This window comes from Grammomys surdaster, unplaced genomic scaffold (assembly GCF_004785775.1).
Source record: "Grammomys surdaster isolate TR1022 unplaced genomic scaffold, NIH_TR_1.0 150, whole genome shotgun sequence".
Lineage (NCBI taxonomy): Eukaryota > Metazoa > Chordata > Mammalia > Rodentia > Muridae > Grammomys > Grammomys surdaster.
In genome coordinates this window covers 20,073,652-20,085,628 of record NW_021604608.1, presented here as the reverse complement: position 1 = coordinate 20,085,628, position 11,977 = coordinate 20,073,652, and the positions used below count along the sequence as shown (strand labels likewise).

Here is an 11,977-nt window from a genome sequence, read left to right as displayed (position 1 = left end):
TCTCTCTCTCTCTCTCTCTCTCTCTCTCTCTCTCTCTCTCTCTCTCTCTCTCTCTCTCTCTCTCTCTCTCTCTCTCTCTCTCTCTCTCTCTCTCTCGCTCTCTCTTGCTGGCTCTCTCAGAGCAGAAAGCACAGGTGTGAGACAGCAGCAGGTGAGCAATAGAGGTTGATTCACTGAAATTTGAGACACCAACCATTTTGGGGAACCTGCATCATTTAAAAGACTGGAGAAGCCTGATGTCTTCAAGCTGAGATTTTGACATCTGAGCAGGGAGTAGTAGGTCCCAGGTCTTCCTTTACCAGTCAGCAGCTTCACTTGGCTTCTTTGGGGTTTCATATTCTCATTTGGATGAGGAAATCGGAGTTGTGTGTGATTGGATTTACCACAGAGGATTTTTGGGGGGGGGGGTGCTGGCATTTGTCTGCCAGGCATAGTGGGTCGTTTCTGTAATCCCAGCACCCAGGAGGCTAAGGCAGGGAGATCACCAGGAGTTCCAGGCTAGCCTGGGCTAGAGTGAAGCTGTGCACCCCCCACTACCACCAAACCCAATCCAACCTAAAATGGATAATAAATAAATGAAAAGGAATTACAGTAAATGGTCAGCCCTGACAACCTGTACGTGTGAACCTGTGTGTGTGTGTGAGTGTGTATGAGTGTGTGTGAGTGTGTATGAGTGTGTGTGTGCATTTTTTTAAAAAAAGAGGCCATAAATTTGTGACTTAGAAGTTGGGAGTGTTGGACAGGAGAGTTTGGAGGGAGGAAAGGGAAGGAGAGAAATGATATAATTAGATTATAATCTCAAATAAAAATATTATATAAAAGACTAACAAAAGAAAAATTTAGCATCTTTGTAATCCCAGCACTTGGAAGGTGGAGGCAGTGGGATGGACTACATGAAACCCTGCCTGGGGAAAAAAAAAAAGAGAGGTATTAGTGTTTAGCGCAGTGGTGAGAAGCATAGTTTTGGTTGGTATTTCTCAGTGTTTTTGTCTTTGCATATCTTAAAAGCAGATAAAGTGTAATAGGATCTCCAATTCCTTACTCACGTAGTTCGAAATCCTTTTAGTATTAATATGTCCTAAATATTGCACAGAATTTTTTTTTCCTTCGAGACAGGGTTTCTCTGTGTAGCCCTGGCCGTCCTGGAACTGACTCTGTAGACCAGGCTGGCCTCAAACTGAGAAATCTACCTGCCTCTGCCTCCCATGGGATTAAAGGCATGCGCCACCACCACCTGGCTAGAATGTTTTATACTAAAATATATTTTTATTTGCTAAATCTGCTAACTCTATGTTCTTTAAAACCATGCAAACTAAGCATGCTTTTATTTTTGTTTTTGAGATTGTGTCTTGCTATATAGCTCAGACTTTTCAGAAGTCTGTGAAGATCTTGTTCTGTCTTTGCTGTGTTGTGATTCAGCAGTAGGCAGATACTCAACCATGGAGCTACAGTCTGAGCCCTCATTTAACGTGCCTTTTGTTGTTGTTGTTCAGAAGACTCATTTTTACTTGTGTGTCTCTGTGTCTTTGGACTGATCAAGTATTTTCCAGTGAGTGCGGGCTGGGAGAGGACATTAGATCCCTAGCGCTGGAGTTAACATGGTCTTGAGAACCAAACTTTGGTTCTGGAAGAGCAGCGTGTGCTCTTAAACCCAGAACCGTCTCTCCAGCTCCTTCTTTTTTGGTTTTTCGAGACAGGGTTTCTCTGTGTAGCCCTGGCTGTCCTGGAACTCACTCTGTAGACCAGGCTGGCCTCAAACTCAGAAATCTGCCTTGCCTCTGCCTCCCAAGTGCTGGGATTAAAGTCGTGCGCCACCACCGCCTGGCTCCAGCTCCTTCTTTTAACTTGAGAGAGACTATCAGTCTCACCAAGTTGTTGGCTTTGAAGTCACTGTAGCTCAGGCTGACCCTAAATTTGTCATCTTCTGACTCTCCTGAGTAGTTGGTATTGTAGATCTTGCTTATGAGCATCTGTTGTGAGAGGTGTGTGTGTGTGTGTGTGTGTGTGTCTGTCTGTCTGTCTGTCTGTCTCTCTGTGTATGTCTCTGTGTACATTTGTTCCTAGGACTCAAACCCAGAGATTTTCCTATTCTGGACAAGTGCTCTACCATTGACCTACATTCCCAGCCTGAAAGGGGTAGATTCCTAAAACTTAAAGCTTAGTTATATTAACAGAATTTCTAAACACATCAGTGAAAATTTTATGGTTGGTTACATTGAAGTTCTTGGACTAGCTCAAACTCTCATAGGACAATGATAAGTCATCATGCTCATTTGGAAAATATTGGTTCACTTATTTGTAAAACATTGGCATATGTTTTATTATTCTGTACCCATTGAAATTTGTTACTGTCACAACTGATATTCCTAAAGCAGCCTTTAATTATTGGCAAGCTGTCACGTCCATGTTAGCAGATGCAAGTTCTCCACAATTTTAACTTTCCTTTGACGGCTATAATTAGAAACAGCTGTGGCCTTTGAAGGCCCAGGAATACTTCTTTCATTTGCTAGAGAGCATCTGCCAAAAGCCCAAAGCCTGAAGAGCTGTCGTTGATTCTCTCTGTACAAATGGCTTTCTAGGAGGGAAGTGGCAAGTCCCTGGTGCAGCTCTGTCACACAAGTGATTCCCCCTGAGACAGCTGTGGCAACTAGGTACCCCAAACAGGCAGTTTTCTGGGTGAGCTCCCCGGGGGTTCCTGGAACCTCACTTTGAGAACTGTGGCTCCAGTGGAAGCCAGCACCAGATGGTGTAGGTTCATCGTGTGCCCATTCTCCCATCATACTCTCCCGTTTCCTGGATAATTTGGGAAAATATCAAAAGCTACTGGGACTTCCTTAGGGTATAGGTTGAAGCCGGCGTGGATGACAGGCGGTTTCCAAAGCCGAATGCACCAAACTTCTTGAAGCCCTCTTTTGAGATTTAAAGGAGTCGAAATAGCCTTCCACATTATGTCCCACCCACCTTTCCTGTTTCTTCTGTCCCCTCATGTTTCAGAACTCAAACCTACTTTCCAAACTCTGAAAGCATTCCACAGACTATATACATTAGAGTCACATATATCCAGGGCAGGACTAGGCCACCAAAGTGCACAGGTGTTTCGGAAGTGAGCAGCAATCTCTCAATATCAAAACATTCTGCCCTCGCCGGGCGGTGGTGGTACACACCTTTAATCCCAACACTTGGGAGGCAGAGGCAGGTGGATTTCTGAGTTTGAGAGTTTGAGGCCAACCTGGTCTACAGAGTGAGTTCCAGGACAGCCAGGGCTACACAGAGAAACTCTGTCTCGAAAAAAAAAAAACAAAAAACATTCTGCCCTTTCAGAATTCTATAGTTGACATTTCCTGGGAAATACAGAGTTCTTCAGAAGCATAGGAATGAGGGCCTCTGAAACTTCAAGGCCAGCCGGGTCTACGTATCGAGGCCATGTCTTTAAAAAAAAAAAAAAAAGAATAAAATAAAACAACAACAAGAATCAAGGCCTCCATTGTACTAGTATAAAGAGAGGCACAGAACAAAATCTTGACCTGGAATTGTTAGAAACGGGGGTAAGGGTTTGGAAGGGGAAGATAGGAAGTATGAGACCAGCTAGGGATACAGAGTGCTACCCTACCTCATCAAATCAAAGCAAAGAGCCAACCAAACAAGAAAACATGTACTGTCCAGAAAGCATTGACCTTCCTCAGGGACACAAGTCAACTGGTGACCAGCATGAGACAGCATATTTAAATCATAACATGCCAAGTACTGGGTAGAATCCGGATTTCTCTGCAGCGAGCATTGCAGGGCTTCAATATCAAGTTTGTAAACACGTTAGGTGGAAAAGTAGAACCGGGAATCTGTTTGGTTGGGTTTCCTGGTCAAATGAGGACCTCCCTCCCCCATCATAGTTTTTCAATAGGTTTTAAATAGCACAAGTGATCTTCGGGTGAATAAGAAAGGGGTCAGGGAATAGGGAAGGAGAAAAAAGGAGTGAAGAACAGAGTCGGGTTCTGATCATCGAGGGGCCAAAAGAAGAGGAGGCGGAGCTCCATGTAAGCAATAGGCACGCTGCGAGGGGGATAGGCTACAGCGTACGTGGGATGGAAGTGGGACTCAGGGATCGAGGGCTCAGACAGAAACTGGTGAATCGCAGCTCTGCGGTCAGCACAGAGGTACGACGCCCCCATGTTGCCTCTCTGCTGTCTTCCTGAAAGTCTGAACTGAGGGACATCTCACATGGTCAAGTGCCTGGCACCGTACGATAAATGGTGCTTGGAGCTGGTTGTGGGAGCACATCCCAGCACTCGGGACGCTGTGGCCGAAGGGTGGAGAGGGTCACTCGGCAATATTATGTCCTTATGTATTAATTATTATTGTACGTTTGTTTCATTGATTGGTTTATGCATGTACATGTTTGCGTGCACGTCCCACAGCGCACATGTGGGAATGAGAACACTTGGGCGTCTGCTCTCCCTTTTCACTGTTTTTAGAGGCTGAGAGATGGCTCAGTGCTTAAGAACACTTGCTTTCCCATAAAAAAAAAATAACCATCTGTTATTCCAGCGCTAGGGCTTCTGGCGCCCTCTCTGGGCATCTCAGGCACTGCACATACATGCACAGTGCCTTTGACGCATGGGAGGAAATCACTCATCAGATGAAGCCTGGGTTTGGTTTTGGTTTCTTTGACACAGAGTCATGGTTTGTGTCCCAGTCTGAGTTTAGTTCCTAGTGGTCCTCCTGCTTCAGCTTCCCGAGGGCTGGGATTACAGACATAAATCACTATACCTAGCTTTGGACATTTTCTTTTTTGGGTTTTGAGACAAGCCTCAAAGCCCAGGCTAGACCCAACCTTCGCAATGATCCTCCTACGTCAACCTCCTGAACCTGGCTGGATGCTTGTTTTTTGATGGTTGTTTCATTTGCTATCATTTCTTTTGATGTATATAATATGTTTATAAGATCATATATGAAATGAGAAGACATCCTTGCGAAGTGTGACCTTTTTATTATACTAGGATTAACCAACAAAGTACTCCTTGGTATTTAGCCATATTCACATTTTACTCCTCAAAATTCGATTATTACAGAGTACAATTACCACACTTGGGCGGCTGAGGTAGAATGATTGTTGAGAATTCGAGTTAATCCTTGCTGTCCATATAACTGAGTTAAGTGTGGGCTATGATCTAAGACCCTATTAAAAAAGAAAAGTTACAAACCCCACCAGAAGTTCAAGTATTGAGTTTTTTTGGCTTTTTTGTTTTGTTTTTTCAAGACAAGGGTTTCTCTGTGTAGCCCTGGCTGTCCTGGAACTCACTCTGTAGACCAGGCTGGCCTCGAACTCAGAAATCCGCCTGCCTCTGCCTCCCAAGTGCTGAGATTAAAGGCATGTACCCAGCTTCAGAAGTTCAAGTATATCCCCATACAGTCAGACCTAGGACTGACTCCGTGCTAGGGGTGCAGGGCTACATGTTCCACTAGAGTCCATGAAAGCCAGAGTGGAAAGGGATACCCTAGAGACAGGTATGTAGAAAAGACCCCTGGGAAGGGGAAAAACATCCCCACATTGTAAGATTTGACCTTTTAGCACATTTGATTTCACTGGGGTGCCTGAAGAGTGAATGTCCAGGAGAGCAGGGTCTTACAAGATGAGAGAAAGTGGAAAACTGTGGCTGCCAGCCCAGAGTGAGGAATAGAGAAGACTGACCAGGAGGGGGAAAAGACAAGGGAGGAGGAAGCATCATAGCAGGAGGCTGTGGAAGAGAGATGATGAGTTCAAGGCCTGCCTGGGCTGAAGAATCCATGTTGGGATAGTGAGGTAGGGAAGGAGGAGAGAGGGACCAGAGAGGCCAGGCTGGAGTGGTTGTGCAGGTCTGGTTAGCTAATTGTGTCAGAGGGCAGTGTGCACAGACTGTTGTGTAAGGTGGAGGAGACTGCCCTGGCTGGCCGGCCACGCCTCTGAGCAGTCAGATAAAGGGTCATTTGTGAAACCCACCCCGAACTGATGAGTCATTCCAACCCCAGAGAAAGGAAACTTACTGCTGAACTGAAGCCTCTGTCACTGGACAAAATGGAAACTAAGATGAGGTTTATACACACAAGGTGTGAGGGGGACCGTTGTTACAGCGCTTCAGACCCTGGCTTGAAGATCTAAAACGGTGCTTCTAAAGAAGTCCCCCGTTAATATATCTTCCCTGGCTCTAGGTGATTGCTTGTTTGTTTGTTTGTTTGTTTGATAAGCATCAAGAAACAATTTCAAAGGTGGAGATAGTAGCCCAAGGTCACACAGCCTGAGTATAGAAAAAGCCAGGCTCTGGATCCTCCAATCAGATTTCTACACTTCTACTTAAAGTAGGAAGTGCGGAATTCTGAGTGCTCTTGGGGACTGAGGTGGGGGTGGGGGACAGAAAAGGAGAGGGGTGTTTTTTTTGCCTAACCTGTCTGCCAAAGCAAACTTGCTTCTCTAGATAGGTTTGCTCTTCTTTTAGGCTTGTAGGTAGCAGAATACTCACCCTTCCTCACTGTCCAACTCAGAGCACCAAGAGCAGGTACGTGCGTGTTGCCCTCGTGGGCTTGGGACCCAGGTTCTCTGGACCAGGCCTCCCAAGGACCTCTGAGTTCCTCCTCTGTTTGGTTAACCCTGCTTCTAAGAAGCACCTGCCACGCTGTGGGTGCTGATCGCTCGGTGCCAGCAAGTTTCTGTTGTCCTTCGGTTATAATTGTTAACCTGAATGGAATGCCAAACTTCTGGTTCAGAGCAAGTTGCTGTTTAACTGTGACTAACTTTTGGGCTATGGAAAAACGGGGAGTATGTTCGTTTTGTTATTGCGGAAGCTACCTTTTCCAGGTACCGTTTCCACAATAACTAGAAATTAGTGCCCCATAAATATGTGGGTGCTACTGTGTCTGCAGGTGTGCCAGAGAATTCCACCCTTCGTCTCCCTTTATTAACTCTTAATTTAGACACCTTTTCAGTCTGACAAGTCAAGACTTGCTTGGGGATTAGAGCAAGGTGATCGTAAGGCCACCTTCAAAACAAAACAGAAAAACCTCTAAGGCTTCTAGCTTCAAGTTCTAGTTCTAGAAGCTTTGCCCACTGATGCCCACGTCTTCAGATTTTGGGTTGGTTTCCCTTTCTTAAAGGGAAGTGTGGAAACCCGCTTGGTCAATGACATTACTGTACATCCCAGGATCGCTTTGCTACCATTATATTGTGTTCTCTCAATGGTGTTTGCTCTGAGGGTGGGTCGAAAGGCTGTTCAGTGTCTCGTAAAACATTTACCAAAAGCACTGAGCCATGGTTTTGAAGGGCATTCCGTTGCCAGAGCGTGGGAGGCGAGGACGGGCAGGGGAAAGCGAGCACCAGGTGTTTGGCAGGTACTGGTTTCATACTTTGGTATTTATTAATATTTAAAACTGTGGATTGCATAGGCCTTGGGCCCCCCTTCTCCTGCAGGGGTGGGAATGGTGACCGGGGAAATATGTGGGGTGAGCCGGCAGAAAGAATTTCTTGGGAAATCTTAAGTTTCCCAGTGGCTGGCAGTCCCTGCAGACTTGTAACCCTCTGCTGTTTACGGTTGTACTGGAGAGCTGAGTGTGTCATGGAGAGGGGTCTGAAAGGTGGCCGGAGCCTTTGCTGTGTACATGGACTTCAGCAAGGAGCCAGGCCTGTGGATTCTGTGAGGCCAACCAAGTGTCACCTTGTGCCTTAAACCTGGTGACTCATTCCATTGAAAGCTTTTGCTAAAAGGTGGCTCCGATTTCTTGAAAATTTTCTCCTCCCCACCCCCATCCCTCTTGTGTTAAGTTTAGACAAGATAAGTACAAATTAAAGGTCCTCATGAAAGCAGGTTTTTATCTTAAGATCTAGACTTTTAGGCACAGCAGTTTTAGAGTCTCTTTGTATTGCTGGCCATGACCTTGGGAGATTGCTGGGTTAATATGCCTCGGGAATACAGATCTTTATTTGCTCCCCGCATCTCGCCCCTTGGTAGAAAATCTGAACTCATGTGATCAAGAGGGAACCTGAACTATTTATTTTTGATCAATTGTCAGTTGTCATGGTGATTATGATAGACACATACCTATAGTTGTGGCTAAAATCCAAACAGGACATCAGAAATTCTGAAAAAGTACAAGGTCCAGAAAGTAGGTGCTAATTCTTGGTGAATGGTGTCGAAGTATAATGTATAAGGTAGAGCCAGCATATGGAGTCGTTGGTAGTAGCTGGCAGTGTGAGGTTGGTATTGATGGTTGAGAATACCATCGATCCTGCCAGGGATCTGTGTCACCTTCCAGTCACTGTAAAGGGGGTAGCAGAGATGACTGCTTCAAGGTTGGAGGAAAACTTCCTCTCTGCTGAAGCTTCTGGGTTGGCTTCTGTGTCTGGGTGGGTAGGACTCCATCTAACCATGGTGGAGCAGTAGACCCGGTTTTAGGGAAGGACAGCATATTGACAGCTTATCTTTGTGGGATAGCAAATGGAGCCGAGTAGCCAGGCCTTTAACTGAGAAGACCACTCAGAAGTTATGTCATTTTTAAAATGTGAATTAGCCTTTTCTTAACCCCTTAAGATTTCAAAACTAGCCAGGCATGGTGGCACATGCTTTTTTTGTTTGTTTGGTTGGTTGGTTGGTTGGTTTTTCAAGACAGGGTTTCTCTGTATATATCTGGCTGTCCTGGAACTCACTCTGTAGACCAGGCTGGCCTCAAACTCAGAAATCCGCCTGCCTCTGCCTCCCAAGTGCTGGGATTAAAGGCGTGCGCCACCACTGCCCGGCATGGCACATGCCATGTCTGGTCTATATAGAGCAAGCTCCAGGACAACCAAGGCTATACAGAGAAACCCTGTGGGTTTTTTGTTTGTTTGTTTGTTTGTTTGCTTGCTTGCTTGCTTTTTTTTTTTTTTCAAACCATTGGCCTATCACAAGGTGCACGAGAGTGTCACATGTGCACTTAGACCATCTCTAGTTCCCTGTAAATCCAAAATGGAGACCTTGGTCAGTGGAGGGCTCTGTGTACTCACACCAGACTGTCTGAAGGAGGTAGTTAATATTAGTCAAATCTGAAATGTGATCAGAGGAACAGAAAGGCTCTGGGAAAGGGTCTTCTGTTTCTAGAGACTTCGAGATCTTCTTTTGCCCTTGTCTCACAGGAGAAGTGCCTTCCTTTCAATTTTTCTAGATTTCAATCCCCTAGATGTGTGGGCGTAAGATCACCAGAGGTTATTTTACATCCCATTAGGGGGGGTCCTTACCATCTCACCATGGTTTGTTGTTTGACAAATTCTGCTTTTAGTAAATGGGGTGAGAGTGCTTTTGTGTCAAGTTGGCTATAAGTAGGTGCTCTCTCTACAAAAGATTGGTAGTGTTTGGATTTTTGTTTTGTTCTTTTGAGACAGTCTCACTCTATAGCTGACGCTAGCCTTGAACTCCTGCACCAGCCTCTGGAATGCTAGAATTGTAGGTGAGTTCCTGGGAGCTGGGCTTGCACCTTTCTTCCTTTTTGAAGTGTTATCTCACTGCATATATCTATGGCTGGCCTGTAGTTTACTATATAGATTAGGCTATCCTGGAACTCAGGAGACGCACCTGCCTCTGCCTCTGCCTCTGAGATGATGGGATTGAAGGTGTGTATATCACACCCAGCATTTGTTTGTTTTGAGTGAGGTTATCACACCAAAGCTCCATTTGGCCTAGAAACTTCTGTGCAGCCCAGGCTCACCTCCAACTCTGTTAGTCCTCCTGCCTTAGCCTCCCAAGTACTGAGATTACAGGAATGAGTGACCAACCATTTTTGGTTGTATTTAGTCCCATCCCATGAGATTGAACCCATACCACACACTGGAAAAGTGGGTAAGAACCTGAGACTAGAAAGGTCATGGTCACTAGGAGGAAGGTCAAGATCACTAGGAGAAAACCTACAGTGATTCTGCTAAGGGAATATAGCACCCAATGATGCATTGCTATACCTGTAGATCAGAGTGTCATTAAAATCTCACATTTAATATTGTCTCTTAGCTTTCAATAACATTTCTGGTTGTCAGATCCATCCATCCATCCTTTAACTGTTTATTAAAAGCCCATTCTGGGATGTGTTCTCATCTCTCAGTTCTATTTGCTTTGTTTTGAGGCAGGGTCTCACTTCGTACACAGGCTGGCTTTGAACCTGAGGCAGTCTTCCTCAGTCCCTAGTTCCGAGACTCCAGGTGTTTGACCTTTGCCTGGTTTCATTTCTCAGTTCTTCAAGATTACTTCTTATACTTCCTCCTCCCCACCCTGCATGAACCATTATCAACATCATAGTTCAGCTTTGGCTGTTGTTGAACTTAATAAACACGGAGGCTCTCAGTCTATGCTCTTCTGCCTGGCTTTACTCGCTTGACACTCACAAATATCTGTGATATTTGCCCAGGCGGTTACACGCAGTTCTAATTTATTGGCTCATTCGCTACCTACTCTTGCTTTGTGGGAATAGACTACAATTATTTCAGGAGTTTAAAAACTGTGAGTGTGAGCTAAAAAGCCATGCCTCTGTGTGTCAGCTCTTCAAAGTTGGGTGACCTCATAAAGGGTGGGATAGAAATGTTATCACCTGAGAAGGCAGAAGGAGGGCCTGTTTCAGGGAGTGTGTTTGCTAAGCGCTCTGCGTGAGCCATTTATTTAATGGAAGCAGTTGTCTCAGGAGCAACAGCAGCTGTTTTATATGAGGAGCCGAGCCCGAGGAGCTTCGGGAGTTTACAGTGGAGCCTAACTCAAGGTGAAATCGCTTACCACACTAGAGAGCAATCTTGCTCTGGAGAAGACAGTTGGGGCCCTGCCATCACTATTTCCTAAGACTCTCCCTCACCTGCTTCAGGGCTAGCGGTTGAATCCAAGGCTTCTTTCATGCTTGGCAAGGGCCTAGGCTTTTGAGCTATATATCTCAGCCCAAGTCAGCCTTTACAGAGTACCGGGAATAGGCGGGTCCCCTGTTAGGAAGCCCGCCATTGGCTTGAGCTTCGTCACTTTTCTTTTGTAATTTGTTTTGAAGATAAGACTTTCTGGGTTCTAACTTGTCTGTTTTACTTATGAATTTTTCTTTAAGATTTATTTACTTATTTTTCACTGTATTCATTTATTGGGGGGGGTGTCAGAGTGTGGGGTGGGAAGGCACACGCCACAGCTCCTGTGTGTGTGAAGGTCAGAGGACAAACTGAGTAGGTTTGCTTCTTTCCTCCACAGGGGCCCAAGGAATTGATCTCAGGTCATCAGGGTTGACTGTAAGAACCTTTAAGCACTGAGTCATGTCACCAGCCCTTGCTTGGAGCATTTTCATACTCACTGTATACATTCTCAACCCCGTATTCAGCAGTTTTTCCTAAAGTTCAGACTTTGGTATGCATGGATAAAGAATAACCATCGTGCCGGGCGGTGGTGGCGCCTTTAATCTCAGCACTTGGGAGGCAGAGGCGGGCGGATTTCTGAGTTTGAGGCCAGCCTGGTCTATAGAGTGAGTTCCAGGACAGCCAGGACTATATAGAGAAACCCTGTCTCGGAAAAAAAACAAAAACAAAAACAAAACAAAACAAAAAAAAACGAAAAAAAAAGAATAGCCATCGTAAGGAGCTAGATGAATTGAGTCTGGGTTACTGATTTCCTGAGAGTCAAAGGTCCTGTGTTTTAGAGTGGAATCAGAGGAGGTCCTTACAACGGAAGCTTATGAAGGGCTCGGCTTGCACAGCCCGGGGAGAAGAGTTCGGGGAAGTGAATGTTCTGGGAAAAAAAGTTACTGGACTCTTGTCCAGGAGGCCCTTTCTTAGAATAATAAAAGACAGCATGCACCTTCACAGTGTTTCCTCCTAGCTGTGAATGACAGCTATTCTAAACTTTGCCTTAATGTAAAAGAGCCTGTGTGAGAGATTGATCTTTCCAGTGAGGCCCGGTGGCTGCGTGGGCCACTGTCTTCCCCAGTGACATCTGTGAAACTACCCTGAGAGTACTTCAACTGAATATCTCAA

General features: G+C 45.4%; 1 protein-coding gene across 4 annotated transcripts in view; it reads left to right on the top strand.

Moving 5' to 3' along the window:
• Positions 1-11,977, top strand: part of Rbm47 (RNA binding motif protein 47) — a 138,668-nt gene that overhangs the window by 68,861 nt on the left and 57,830 nt on the right. For 2 of the 4 annotated variants that reach the window (XM_028765324.1, XM_028765318.1), the window contains exon 1: positions 7,304-7,356. The exons of the other annotated variants lie outside the window; for them this stretch is intronic. The gene's annotated coding sequence lies outside the window, so the exon portion shown is untranslated. Of the gene's footprint in view, positions 1-7,303; positions 7,357-11,977 lie in introns of those variants that run through there. 4 annotated transcript variants of the gene reach the window in all.